General features: G+C 45.4%; 1 protein-coding gene across 1 annotated transcript in view; it reads right to left on the bottom strand.

Annotated features, from left to right (window-relative positions):
• LRRC9 (leucine rich repeat containing 9) overlaps positions 1–6,655 on the bottom strand; it is a 188,371-nt gene extending 181,716 nt beyond the window's left edge. Inside the window, exon 1 of the mRNA XM_069733499.1 lies at positions 6,449–6,655. The gene's annotated coding sequence lies outside the window, so the exon portion shown is untranslated. The remainder of the gene's footprint in view (positions 1–6,448) is intronic.
• Positions 6,656–13,767: the final 7,112 nt, after the last annotated feature.

Raw genomic sequence — 13,767 nt, 5'->3', positions numbered from 1 at the left:
ACAAGTAGCGGCTGGGAAAATTCATTGTGGCGGTCTGGACTAGAAATAGGAAAAGCAGATGACCCCAGTAACAGCAAACATCGCATGTGACCATTGGATATAAGGCCTCTTTCACATGATCTTAGTTTTGTTGTGTAATACGCTGTTTTTCACACATGTGTATTTCACGATGAAATGTAGCCATTGAAACCGATGCGTTTATTCTCATATGTGTTGCTTTCACGCATACGCAAATGCATGTAAAAAAATACAGCATGTTCTATTTTGTAGCATATTACACGATTAGCCCATTAAAACAAATCACTGGGCTGCGTGAAATACGACGGTAAATACGCAGTGACAACGCAGCATTTTTAATGCGCGCAATACGCATATGATCGTGTGAAAGAGGCCTAAAGGTAACAATCACTAGTGCGGTCTGCAGAGCGCCTGTGGAGCTAGTTTCTGCCTATCTATGGTCACTGTATAGGGGTAATATTGGTCTTTGCATGGTGTTTTATTTAGTCACAGTATGGCAGTATTATTTCATTACTACGTTGGTGTAACTCTCATCAGAGTGGGGGCAAGTAGGAAATTTGGGGTGAGTTCCCACATTTTTTCCCAGAACTTGACCCCTGGTAGTACCTAATCTGTAATCCAATGTGAGCATGTGATGTATGGTGCTGAAGGGGTTCCCTGGGATTTCTCCAGGCTGCAGAACGCTGGTGGGGTGACGTCACCCTGCCAGCGTGAAAGCTCAGGGAATCCTTACACTGCCACAACAGAGTGATGCCAGTAAGCAGTGCTCCCCTGCACATCATCCTCCCGCTTCGCTGCACCGGCACGGGTACTCACGGCCTCCCTTGCTGTCGGCTACCTGTGGGTCTTGCACTGCAGGGCCTGTCTGTGGTTCCCTGGCGTTTCCCCAGCATAGGACACTGGAGGGGCGACGTTACCCCGCCAGCAGGAGACACCAAGGAACCCCTGCAGTACCACATTCAGAGTTTATTTCCGGCTCAGACAAAACAGGAGTCATATTTAAGCAGTGTGAACTTAGCCTAAGTCAGCAGATACACTTTGATATGCCTCTATGACATATCAAAAGTTACCTGAAAGTTAAATACAGGGCAAGAAAAGCAACAGGTGGGATCTAACGTTAATTTTTGCTGATCAAACCAGATCTAACGAATATCTATTAGAATCCATCCAAAAAACAGCAAATTTCAAAGTAGGGGGGGTTAGCTACGGGTTAGCCCCCCTGAAATAGATCGTAAATATCTAATTTTGTAGGGGAGATCTAATGTTAGTTTTGGTTGATCAAACCGGATCTAACAAAGATCTAACGAATGGAATCATTTTTTACCCAAATTCTCAATAAGGGGGGGCTAACCCGGGGGTGGTCGGTTGAGGAAAGGACGGATTCTGGAGATATTTTTGAGCTGGAGGCGACAGGAGGTGGAAAGGTTCTTGGATGTGCAGTTTGAAGGACAGGACAGAGTCAAGGGTTACTCTGGGGCAGTGGACTTCCGGTACGGAGAAAACGTGATGTCGTTAATTGCAATAGATAGGTCAGGTAAGGAAGCTCTATGACATGGAGGAAAGATGATGAGTTCAGATTTGTCCACATTGAGTTTGAGGAAGCGAGAGGAGAAGAAGGAGGATATGGCTGATACACACTCCGGGATTCTGGACAGCAGAGAAGTGACATCTGGGCTAGAAAGGTAGATCTGAGTGTCATCAGCATAAGGCTATGTGCACACGTCAGGATTTCTTGCAGAAATTTCCTGACAAAACCCGGACATTTCTGCCAGAAATCCGCATGCGTTTTTTGCGCGTTTTTTACGTGTTTTTTTTGCGGATTTTTGGCGTTTTTTTCCGGACACTCCAATTTATTGGGAAATCCGCAAAAAATCCGCAAAAATAATGAACATGCATGCTACTTCTTTTTGCGGAATGCGTTTTTGTTGCGGAAAAAAACGCAAACATGTGCACAAAAAATACGGAATGCATTCTAAATGATAGGATGCATAATGTTTGTGTTTTTTAAGCGATTTTATAGCGTTTTTATCGGGAAAATCCGCAAAAAAACACGCAAAAAATCCAGAACGTGTGCACATAGCCTAAAGGTGGTACTGGAATCCATGAGACTTTATGAGTTGTCCCAGGCCAAGTGTATAGATTGAGAAGAGTAGGGGTCCTAGAACAGAGTCTTGGGGGACTCCCAACAGAGAGAGGGTGGGATGAGGAGTTAGGCTACTTTCACACACATCCGTTGGTACGGGGCCGTCGCAAACCGTCGGCCCGACGGAAGTTGTGCTCAATTAGCACAACGTGGGCAGCGGATGCAATTTTACAACGCATCTGCTGCCCATTATGAGTTGCGGGGAGGAGGGGGGCGGAGCTTCAGCGGCGCATGTGCGGTCGAAAATGGCGGACTCAACGCACAAAAAAAAAAACACGACGCATCCGTCGCACAACAGATGCGACGTGTGGCCATACGTCGCAATGCGTCGGCTAATGCAAGTCTATGGAGAAAAAAACACATCCTGCGGGCAAATTTGCAGGATGAGTTTTTTCTCCAAAACGACGCATTGCGACATACGTCGCACAACGCAAGTGTGAAAGTAGCCCTAGTGTGGGAGTGGGAGACGCTGAATGTGCGGTTGGAAAGGTACGAGCAGATCCAGGATAGGGCGAGGTCTTTGATGCCAAAGGAGGAGATCTGTAGTAGGAGGCAGTGGTCAACCGTGTCGAAAGCAGAGGACAGGTCTAGAGGAGGAGTACATAGTATTGTCCGTTAGCTTTGGCGGTAAGTAGGTCGTTAGTGATTTTGGTTAGGGCTGTCTCAGTTGAGTGATGGGGCGGAAACCAGATTGTAGATATGCGGAGTCCACATACCCAACTGTAGTGGTCGTTCTCCTGGCAGCTGCAATTTGCCATCAATGTAATTCATCCTTGCCTACTTTTCTAAGGGAAGCATTCAGGAGGACCATATATTTGTGAGTTGCCAGCATTTTGTCAGTAACCATGACTATTTCATAAGACACGCACCCTTAGGCTGTGTGCACATGTTCAGGATATTTCGCGTTTTTTCGCTATAAAAACACTTAAACGCATACATATGCATCCCATCATTTATAATGCATTCCGCAACTTTTGTGCATATGTTGCGTTTTTTTGTGAAAAAAACACATGGTGGTAAAAAAAACGCAGCATGTTCATTAATTTTGTGGATTTTTTTTGCGGATTTCCCACTATATTATTGCATTGGGAACCTCCGGAAAAAAAACGCAAGAAAAATTAAAAAAAAAAAAACGCATGCGGATTTCTTGCAGAAAATGTCCGGTTTTGTTCAGGAAATTTCTGCAATACGTCCCATTCCGTGCCTTGATCATCACTTCCATGGATGGCCCACAGCTCAAAGTGACTGCAGACATTTATTCCAACCTTTATCAACTTTATAGTAATAAATTGCTTATTATTAAATTATTAAAGCACCACTCTAGCAGGGTTTTTTTTGCCCACCGCTGGAGTGGTGTTTTAAGGGCAAGTCCCCGTCCCCGGTCATTTACTCATATTCCGGCGTATTCACTATTTTGTGGCACTGCTGCAGTGCGGCGGCTCAAACTTGTGAGCGCAGCTTCTGACTGGCCAGAAGTGAGAAGCTATGTCACAAGCGCTCAATGTAAGACTATGAGGCTATGTGCACGCATTGCGGATTCATGTGCGGATTTTTCCACACCGTTTTTGCAAAATCCACAGGTAAAATGTACTGCGTTTTACATGCGGATTTCCTGTGTTTTTTGTGAGGATTTCGCCTGCGTTTTTACACTTGAGGATTCCTATACAGGAGCAGGTGTAAAATGCTGCGGAAAATACAACGCAGCGATTCCGCATGGTATTTTCCGCAGCATGTGCACTGCGGATTTGGTTTTCTATAGGTTTACATGGTACTGTACAACGCTTGGAAAACTGCTGTGAATCCGCAGCGGTCAATCCGCTGCGGATCCACAGCCAAATCCGCGATGTGTGCACATAGCCCGAGAGTGAGAAAGAGGCCAGAACGAGGCTCCCATAGACTCACATTGATTAGTGACCTCTGCGCTGCTCCGTGAAACAATGGAGCAGCGGACAGGTAAAAAAAAAAACTGAAGGAGACGGTGCCGAGCAGAGACAAAAACAGATGAAAATGCCAGAAGATGAGTATCAGACTGGGGGCAGGGGACTTGGATTTTCAGCTCCGCTCCAGCAGTGAAATTAAAAAAAAATACTGGAGTGGTGCTGTAAATGTGATGCAGCTCTTGGTTACTGTATGGGGCTTCGTATACTAATACTCATAAAAGACCCAGGTGGTACGTATCAAAAGCCCCCCACCCCCCATCTCCAGCCTCCCCAGACAGCAAATATTACGTGTGATGGCATACATATAATATCATAACAAAACATTATAATATTCAGCCTCCAGTGACCTGTCCCCCTCCCCCACTTCAGCCCCAAAACCCCCATCATCTCACATCCACCCCCTCAGTACCCTGTCCCACCTCACCCACCTTCAGCTCCCACAACAACCCCATGGTCTCACATTCACCCCCAGTGCCCTGTCTCCCCTCTCCCACAACACCCCCACGGTCTCACATTCACCCCCAGTGCCCTGTCTCCCCTCTCCCACAACACCCCCACGGTCTCACATTCACCCCCGTGCCCTGTCTCCCCTCCCCAACACCCCCACGGTCTCACATTCACCCCCGTGCCCTGTCTCCCCTTCCCCACAACACCCCCACGGTCTCACATTCACCCCCGTGCCCTGTCTCCCCTCCCCCACAATACCTCCACGGTCTCACATTCACCCCCGTGCCCTGTCTCCCCTCCCCCACAACACCCCCACGGTCTCACATTCACCCCCGTGCCCTGTCTCCCCTCCCCCACAACACCCCCACGGTCTCACATTCACCCCCCAGTGCCCTGTCTCCCCTCCCCCACAACACCCCCACGGTCTCACATTCACCCCCCAGTGCCCTGTCTCCCCTCTCCCACAACACCCCCACGGTCTCACATTCACCCCCGTGCCCTGTCTCCCCTCCCCAACACCCCCACGGTCTCACATTCACCCCCGTGCCCTGTCTCCCCTCCCCCACAACACCCCCACGGTCTCACATTCACCCCCGTGCCCTGTCTCCCCTCCCCCACAATACCTCCACGGTCTCACATTCACCCCCGTGCCCTGTCTCCCCTCCCCCACAACACCCCCACGGTCTCACATTCACCCCCCAGTGCCCTGTCTCCCCTCCCCCACAACACCCCCACGGTCTCACATTCACCCCCGTGCCCTGTCTCCCCTCCCCCACAACACCCCCACGGTCTCACATTCACCCCCGTGCCCTGTCTCCCCTCCCCCACAATACCCCCACGGTCTCACATTCACCCCCCAGTGCCCTGTCTCCCCTCCTCCACAACACCCCGATGGTCTCACATTCACCCCCCAGTGCCCTGTCTCCCCTCCTCCACAACACCCCCACATTCACCCCCCAGTGCCCTGTCTCCCCTCCCCCACAACACCCCGACGGTCTCACATTCAGCCCCCAGTGCCCTGTCTCCCCTCCCCCACAATACCCCCATGGTCTCACATTCACCCCCTCAATACCCTGTTCCCTCTCACCCACTTTCAGCCCCCACAATACCGGCGTGGTCTCACATTCACCTCACAATGATATACCTGAATTTAATAAACCTAAAATGTTCCATCCCCACTTACTGATGAAGTTTGCAGGCAGGACCAGGAAGTGTCAGTGAAATGCAAGCGGTGGGCACTAGGACCCAGCGTGCCTGAGTCAATCCCAGCCTGCACAGAGTGAGGCTATGTTCACACTTTGCGGATTCCACTGTGGATTTTTCCGCAGCAGAATTCCAAAATCCGCAGTGAAAGCCCGTTGCGGTTTTTACTGCGGTTTCTTCTGCGGATTTTCATCTGCAGTTTCCTATTGGAGAAGGTGAAAATCCGCAGAAAAGAAGTGATATGCTGCGGAATGTAATCCGCAGCGTTTCCGCGCGGATTTTTCCGCAGCATGTGCACAGCGTTTTTTGTTTCCCATAAGTTTACATTGTACTGTAAACTCATGGGAAACTGCTGTGGATCCGCAGCAAAATCCGCAAAGTGTGAATATAGCCTGAAGAAACTGCAGCCAGGAAAAGCTTCAGGATCAGGTCAGGCAGGCGAAACCATTCACTGCAGGGGGGAGACTGCAGCCCCCACTGTGCTAGCAGCTGCAGACATCAGATGGGAGCAGACATTATACTGCTCTGCTCCTATGCGGTGTTCTGCCTCCTCACAGCAGTGGACCCCTTCATGGCCCCCTCTGCCCCCCCAGTAGCTATGCAACTGAGTACATTACACACAGCAAAAAAAAAAACAGTGACACCGCTGTAAGCGTGTGAGGGAATGCTGGGCGCAGTAGTTCCACAAGCCTCCTACCTGTCCAGGTGTAAGCTGAGCACTGACGCGTGCACCTCCCACTACACGGCCGTATCCAGTGCAGGTCCGTGCCCGGGCCGCTCTTCGCAGTCTCCCGCCTCCATATTTTACTCTACACCGAGAGGCCTAGTAAACACCCGGAAACCTGGTTGTATTCGTTACCTGGGGAACACTGTTGTCATGGCAACGCAGCGCGCTCCGTACAACAGCCAATAGAATGCAGCTATTTCTCAGCAGTTTCGCTCACTGACCAATGAGAGAGCGGCTCATTTTATAAAAACAACTGTGTAACCTCGTCAGAGTCAGACCTGTAGTTTAGTGTAGCAGGTACTAGTGAGCAGCGGGCGGGCTCGGCGGGCTCGGCGGGCTCGGCGGGCTGGCGCCTCACACGTCATACAGTGCATAGAAAAGCCTATTCTATCATTTAAGAGGCGCGGGAGATCCGTCCTTTATAGGGTAAATTGTGGGGAAAAAACGTAAAATATAATATATAATTTTCTGAGGCGTTTTCCAAGATAGCCAAGTGTCTTGTACTTTCCTACACAATACATGTTCAGAGCGGCATATTTCATGGTTCTCATATGGACCGCGGGTCTCCTGAGCTGAATTTCCAGCCTTATAGGATCATATGAGGTTATAAGTTTGGGATGGGAGACCCCCAGTCAGTCCGGGAATTACGCCCGGCCATACACTATACACCAGGAAAAGCTCCGAGCGTATACCTTCTCATTCCCGTAATCGCCAGATACACGCTGTGAGGCTATGTGCACACGTTACGGATTTACCGCGGTTTTTGTGCGGATTCCTATTATGGAGCAGGTGTAAACCGCAGCGGAATCCGCACAAAGAATTGACATGCTGCGGAATAAACAACGCTGCATTTCCGTGCGTTATTTTCCACAGCATGTGCACTGCTGGTTTTCTTTTCCATAGGTTTACATGGTACTGTACAACGCATGGAAAACTGCTGCAGATCCGCAGCCAAATCCGCAACGTGTGCACATAGCCTAAATATGTCTGTCTGGCTAGTATATGTCATCGTATAGGAGAACACCAAAAATAAAATGTATATACGTGTTTTTACAATGGGCCCTATGGTGGACATATACCACATCATGGTCACTGGTGGTTAGATACCTCATAGGTGTCTACACCCAAACACTAGCCAAAAGTGCAGCCAGCCTCACAGAAAAAAAATTTGCTACAGTGTTCTGTATTGCAATGCCAACTGTCCTAAATTTCCAAAAAGGGCTTGTTTACACATATTCGCTTCACAAATGGGTGTTTCTGGGCAGGATCGGGCGAGGTTTAGCCATCCCTAAGTGCCAATACAGGCGTAAGTTACTAGGTAAAATCTTACCTGTATATTTAGGACATGTTCACACTACTTTTTTTTTTTCCTAGCTGGTTTGCTTTGAAAAACTTGAGAAAAGCGCTCATAAAACTCTTGAAAGATTATTACTATTCATTTCTATTGTAAAAATGACATAGCTGTTCATGCTTCAGGCTTTTGAGCATGTTTTTTTATCAGCTTTGTTTCCAAAATGACCAACAAATCTGACAAGTCTTCCGACATTTCCCTCTATAACGCTGCTCCGTACTTTACAACAGAAGTCAAAGGAAAGGTTAAAAAAAAACCTCCTGTGTCTTATTGAAAGTTTTTTTTTTTTTTTTAGGCTATGTGCACATGTTCAGGATTTCTTGCAGAAATTTCCTGAGAAAATCCTGAAATTTTCTGCAAGAAATCTGCATGCGTTTTTTGCACGTTTTTACCGTGTTTTTGGTGCTTTTTTTTTTGCGGATTTTTCCGGACATTTCCCAATGCATTATATAGTGGGAAATCCGAAAAAAAAAACCCCGCAAAATTAATGAACATGCTGCGCTTTTTACCGTGATGCCTTTTTTTTTTGTGGAAAAAAACGCATCATGTGCACAAAAATTGCGGAATTTATTCTAAATGATGGGATGCACAATGTATGCTTTTTTTGTGGCTTTTATCACGAAAAATCAGGAACATGTGCACACAGCCTTAGCGTTTTCTTTTACAAAAAAAAGGCATTTTATTGATACCTTAATGGATGTATAAAAAAAACCATGAGAAAAAAATTGACCCTCAAAAGCACTAAAAAAAAAAGTTGAAAGTTGAAAAAAATGAGCAAAAACGAGCAAGAAAACATTAACAAAACGCGACAGGACCTGTTAACAGAACATTAATAAAAGTGCTTTGGGACAACAACAAAAAAACCACCAGTGTTTCCTAATCTGGTGTCCTCTTGAAAAACTTGTTTCTGACTGCCGAAAAAAAAGTAGTGCGAACAAAACTAGTTTGGTTGCATGAGATGAAGGCCGTAATGTTGCATTGTGGCAAAGCCACCTAATGATGTTAATGTGGTCAGATTTCATCATATGTTTCCGAAAATCCGAACCTGTTGGGTTTTTGGTAATATTTTGCATCATAATTCGTCATCCTAGACCACAATGTAGGTTGCGTGCAATTGCGACCTGTTTTGTGATTGTTAGTTTTAGTTTAGTAGGCACAGGGGCCCAAAGCTGTCAGTGTCCATCCCTGCAAGAATGTACAATAATTGTATACTTGCCAACTCTACCACAAAGTCTCTGAAGAAGGGAAAACCTCCTGGACTTCTGGAAGTGTTGGCAAATCTCTCTCGCGCTGCAGAAGCTTCCCGGAAAGCAGTACCTCCTCATCCACTTCTATTGCTGTGACGTCAATCCCCCATCAAGCTAAAGACAGTTTTGAAAAGTTGGCAAGCATGAGCAATCTCAATTCTTTGGACAACACTTTAGAATCAGAAAAGAAAGGATAAAGCATATAGTGCTGCTAAACAAACTGAACCAAACCATAATAATAATAATAATAATCTTTATTTATATAGCGCCAACATATTCCGCAGCGCTTTACAGTTTAACAGTTTCAAACACAAAAGTCATAAGTAACAACGTTAACAATACAATAATTAAAGCAAAATAAGACGACCCTGCTCGTGAGAGCTTACAATCTACGTGTAGAGGCAGATGGGGGTACAATCATGAATTTGATAAATCTGATTGTGAAGATCACAGTAAAATTGGCTACACCAATAAGAATATTATCATCGGGAATGTGTCCAATTCATATGATCAAAATATCAAAGTGTCAGACTGAACTGAGAGAAGGGAAATATCCAATCTAGAATGGAGCAGTAGCAGCACAATCACTCCATCTATACATTCATTCTCTGTGAGACTTTGAGAAAACATTTAGCACTGTACCTGGTTTGTCCCTTAGAGAATGAATTAAGTAATTAATGTAAAACTTCATAAAAAGAGTCTAAATTATTTTTATAATTTCTTAGTTATCCTCACCCTCCACTTTCCGCTTTACCAACGAAGGTCCTTTATGTGCTGTTGTGATATGTTCAAAACAACATTGTCTCACTAGTAAAATCTACTTCTACTTGCTCTTGTGTAGTTATGGTCGGATCATACCCACCATAAAGCGGTCAGTGGGTAATGCAAACTAAAAAAGCCAGATGGTGGCAGCTACCGAGTATTTATCTAAGGCCGGGGACACACACAACGTATAAAAAAACGGTCCGTTTTTGACGGAGGAGAATCGCAAAAATTTTTACAAAACAGTGATCCGAGTGCAGTGCGAGGATGCGATTTTCTCGCATCAAATGATCCGTGTGACATCCGTATGGCATCCGTACTGCGTGTTTTTATCGCAGGCTTGCAAAACCAACATACGCCAATACAAGGGATCCATGTGTCAAAAACAAACAATAGGTTATAGAATAGGTATATATATATATATATATATATGTATATATATATATATATATATATATATATGTCAGTGAGACACATATATATATATATATATATATTAATATTTCATCCAGCGCGATATAGCAGAAAGCCGGTAATTTAATTGCCGGCTTCTGCTTTTTCCTTCCTAAAACCCGACATGATTTGAGACCTGGTTTACATACAGTAAACCATGTCTTCTCCCCATTTTTTTTGCATATTCCACACTACTAATGTCAGTAGTGTGTCTATGCAAAATTTGGCCGTTCTAGCTATTAAATTAAGGGGTTAAATGGCGGAAAAAATTGGCGTGGGCTCCCGCACAATTTTCTCCGCCAGAGTAGTAAAGCCAGTGACTGAGGGCAGATATTAATAGCCTGGAGAGGGTCCACGGTTATTTCCCCCCCCCCCTGGCTAAAAACATCTGCCCCCAGCCACCCCAGAAAAGGCACATCTGGAAGATGCGCCTATTCTGGCACTTGGCCACTCTCTTCCCATTCCCGTGTAGCGGTGGGATATGGGGTAATGAAGGGTTAATGCCACCTTGCTATTGTAAGGTGACATTAAGCCTAATTAATAATGGAGAGGCGTCAATTATGACACCTATCCATTATTAATCCAATTGAATGAAAGGGTTAAATAAAAGACAAACACAATATTTAAAATTATTTTAATGAAATAAAAACAATGGTTGTTGGAGTATTTTATTCTACGCCCAATCCAGTCACTGAAGACCCTCGTTCTGTAAGTAAAAAAACATAATAAACCAACAATATACTTACCCTCCGCAGATCTGTAACGTCCAACGATGTAAATCCTTCTGAAGGGGTTAAAATATTTTTTAGCCAGGAGCTTTGCTAATGCAATGCTGCTCCTTGCTGCAAAACCCCGGAGAATGAGGCTAAATATAGATCAATGATCTATATTTAGCTTCATTTGCGGTGAGGCGCCCTCTGCTGGCTGTTCATAGATCGTGGGAACTTACCTAGAAAGCTCCCAGGCTTTCTAGGTAAGTTCCCACGATCTATGAACAGCCAGCAGAGGGCGCCTCACCGCAAATGAAGCTAACTATAGATCATTGATCTATATTTAGCCTCATTCTCCGGGGTTTTGCAGCATTGCATTAGCAAAGCTCCTGGCTAAAAAATATTTTAACCCCTTCAGAAGGATTTACATCGTTGGACGTTACAGATCTGCGGAGGGTAAGTATATTGTTGGTTTATTATGTTTTTTTACTTACAGAACGAGGGTCTTCAGTGACTGGATTGGGCGTAGAATAAAATACTCCAACAACCATTGTTTTTATTTCATTAAAATAATTTTAAATATTGTGTTTGTCTTTTATTTAACCCTTTCATTCAATTGGATTAATAATGGATAGGTGTCATAATTGACGCCTCTCCATTATTAATTAGGCTTAATGTCACCTTACAATAGCAAGGTGGCATTAACCCTTCATTACCCCATATCCCACCGCTACACGGGAATGGGAAGAGAGTGGCCAAGTGCCAGAATAGGCGCATCTTCCAGATGTGCCTTTTCTGGGGTGGCTGGGGGCAGATGTTTTTAGCCAGGGGGGGGGGGCAATAACCGTGAACCCTCTCCAGGCTATTAATATCTGCCCTCAGTCACTGGCTTTACTACTCTGGCGGAGAAAATTGTGCGGGAGCCCACGCCAATTTTTTCCGCCATTTAACCCCTTAATTTAATAGCTAGAACGGCCAAATTTTGCATAGACACACTACTGACATTAGTAGTGTGGAATATGCAAAAAAAATGGGGAGAAGACATGGTTTACTGTATGTAAACCAGGTCTCAAATCATGTCGGGTTTTAGGAAGGAAAAAGCAGAAGCCGGCAATTAAATTACCGGCTTTCTGCTATATCGCGCTGGATGAAATATTAATATATATATATATATGTGTCTCACTGACATATATATATATATATATATATATATATACCTATTCTATGTGTACACATTTATTCGACCTATTCTATTCTAAGCTGTCAGTGTGATTTTACTGTACACCGCACTGAATTGCCGGCTTTTCTCTCTAACAGCGCTGCGTATTCCTCGCAAGTCACACTGCTGGTCCGTGTGTGATCCGTATTTTTGGGGCTTCCATAGACTTTCATTGGCGATTCTCGGCCGCGAAACGCTGACAATAGCAGCATGCTGCGATTTCACTCGGATCCTGAATACGGCCGAGAAAATATCGGATGATGGGAGCTGCCCCATAGATTAACATTGGGACGAGTGCTATGCGATTTTTTATCGCATTGCACTCGTCCGTATTACGGTCTAGTGTGACCCCGGCCTAAGGTAAGTAACTGTTTGCCATTACTAGGTGTGTCTAAATAGTTGCAGATACTGTATATGCCATTCTTAGGCCGGGATCACACATGCGAGAAACACGTCCGTGTCTCGCATGTGAAATCCAAGCTCTGGCGCCGGCACTACGGAGCGGAGCGTGCGGCCGCATAGGAACACATGGAGCCGCACGCTCCGCTCTGGAGTGCCGGCGCCAAAGCTTGGATTTCACATGCGAGACACGGATGTGTTTCTCGCATGTGTGATCCCGGCCTTATAGAGTCTTAGCTAGGCTTTCTTTTACCCCAGGGCAGAGATTTAGTTTCTTGCTCTATTATCTAATTACTATGGACAAGGCTCGTCGGTGCCCTCCTCTTGCATCAAACGCCTAGAGCGTATGCCCTGCCAGCCAACCCTTAAGCTATGCCGCCAGTGGAGTCCAAGAACAGGTTGAACATAGCTGAAATGTACTATAAAATCTGTGATACAGCAATGATCCTATGTATATTTCTGCTCAGTGTAGAGGACTAGTGCTCAAGAATAGACAAGAGCTCAAATATTTGCAACTCATTTTTTACCGTTTTCTGACACAAATGCATTAACAAGTTTGCATTTAAGTTTGTTTCCATATGAAAAAAGTTAATTATATTTGAAAAGTAAAAAACTTCCTCAATTTTAAAATTTCTTCTCTTAAGAAATATCAACGTTGGTTAGGGTTGGCGGAACGCACTGAATATGTTTAGATATTATTATTATTGGTGCGTTCGCAGCCCGGGGTTCATCGTGCAGGAGACCAACCTGCTGCTAGCAAATGGTGGCACAATGTGGCGGTTGAAGCGAACTCTGTTACTTCACAGAGTCGAACAGAAGGGAAAACGCTGTGCCCTGTTAGGCTGCCGTCACACTAGCAGTATTTGGTCAGTATTTTACCTCAGTATGTGTAAGCCAAAACCAGGAGTGGGTGATAAATGCAGAAGTGGTGCACATGTTTCTATTGTACTTTTCTTCTAATTGTTCCACTCCTGGTTTTGGCTTACAAATACTGATGTAAAATACTGACCAAATACTGCTAGTGTGATGGCAGCCTTAGCGTCACAGGGGAACACAGCTGCCTAACAGAGCAAAAGCAGCAATCAAACACCTCCTCTCCGGTGGAGCCGGAATTCTAGTGGCTTTACGCCAGCCCTGAATTCACCATA

The sequence above is a fragment of the Ranitomeya imitator genome, chromosome 1 (assembly GCF_032444005.1).
Source record: "Ranitomeya imitator isolate aRanImi1 chromosome 1, aRanImi1.pri, whole genome shotgun sequence".
NCBI classification, from domain to species: domain Eukaryota; kingdom Metazoa; phylum Chordata; class Amphibia; order Anura; family Dendrobatidae; genus Ranitomeya; species Ranitomeya imitator.
Note: the sequence above shows the minus strand (reverse complement) of the source record. Positions and strands in the feature narration are given on the sequence as shown.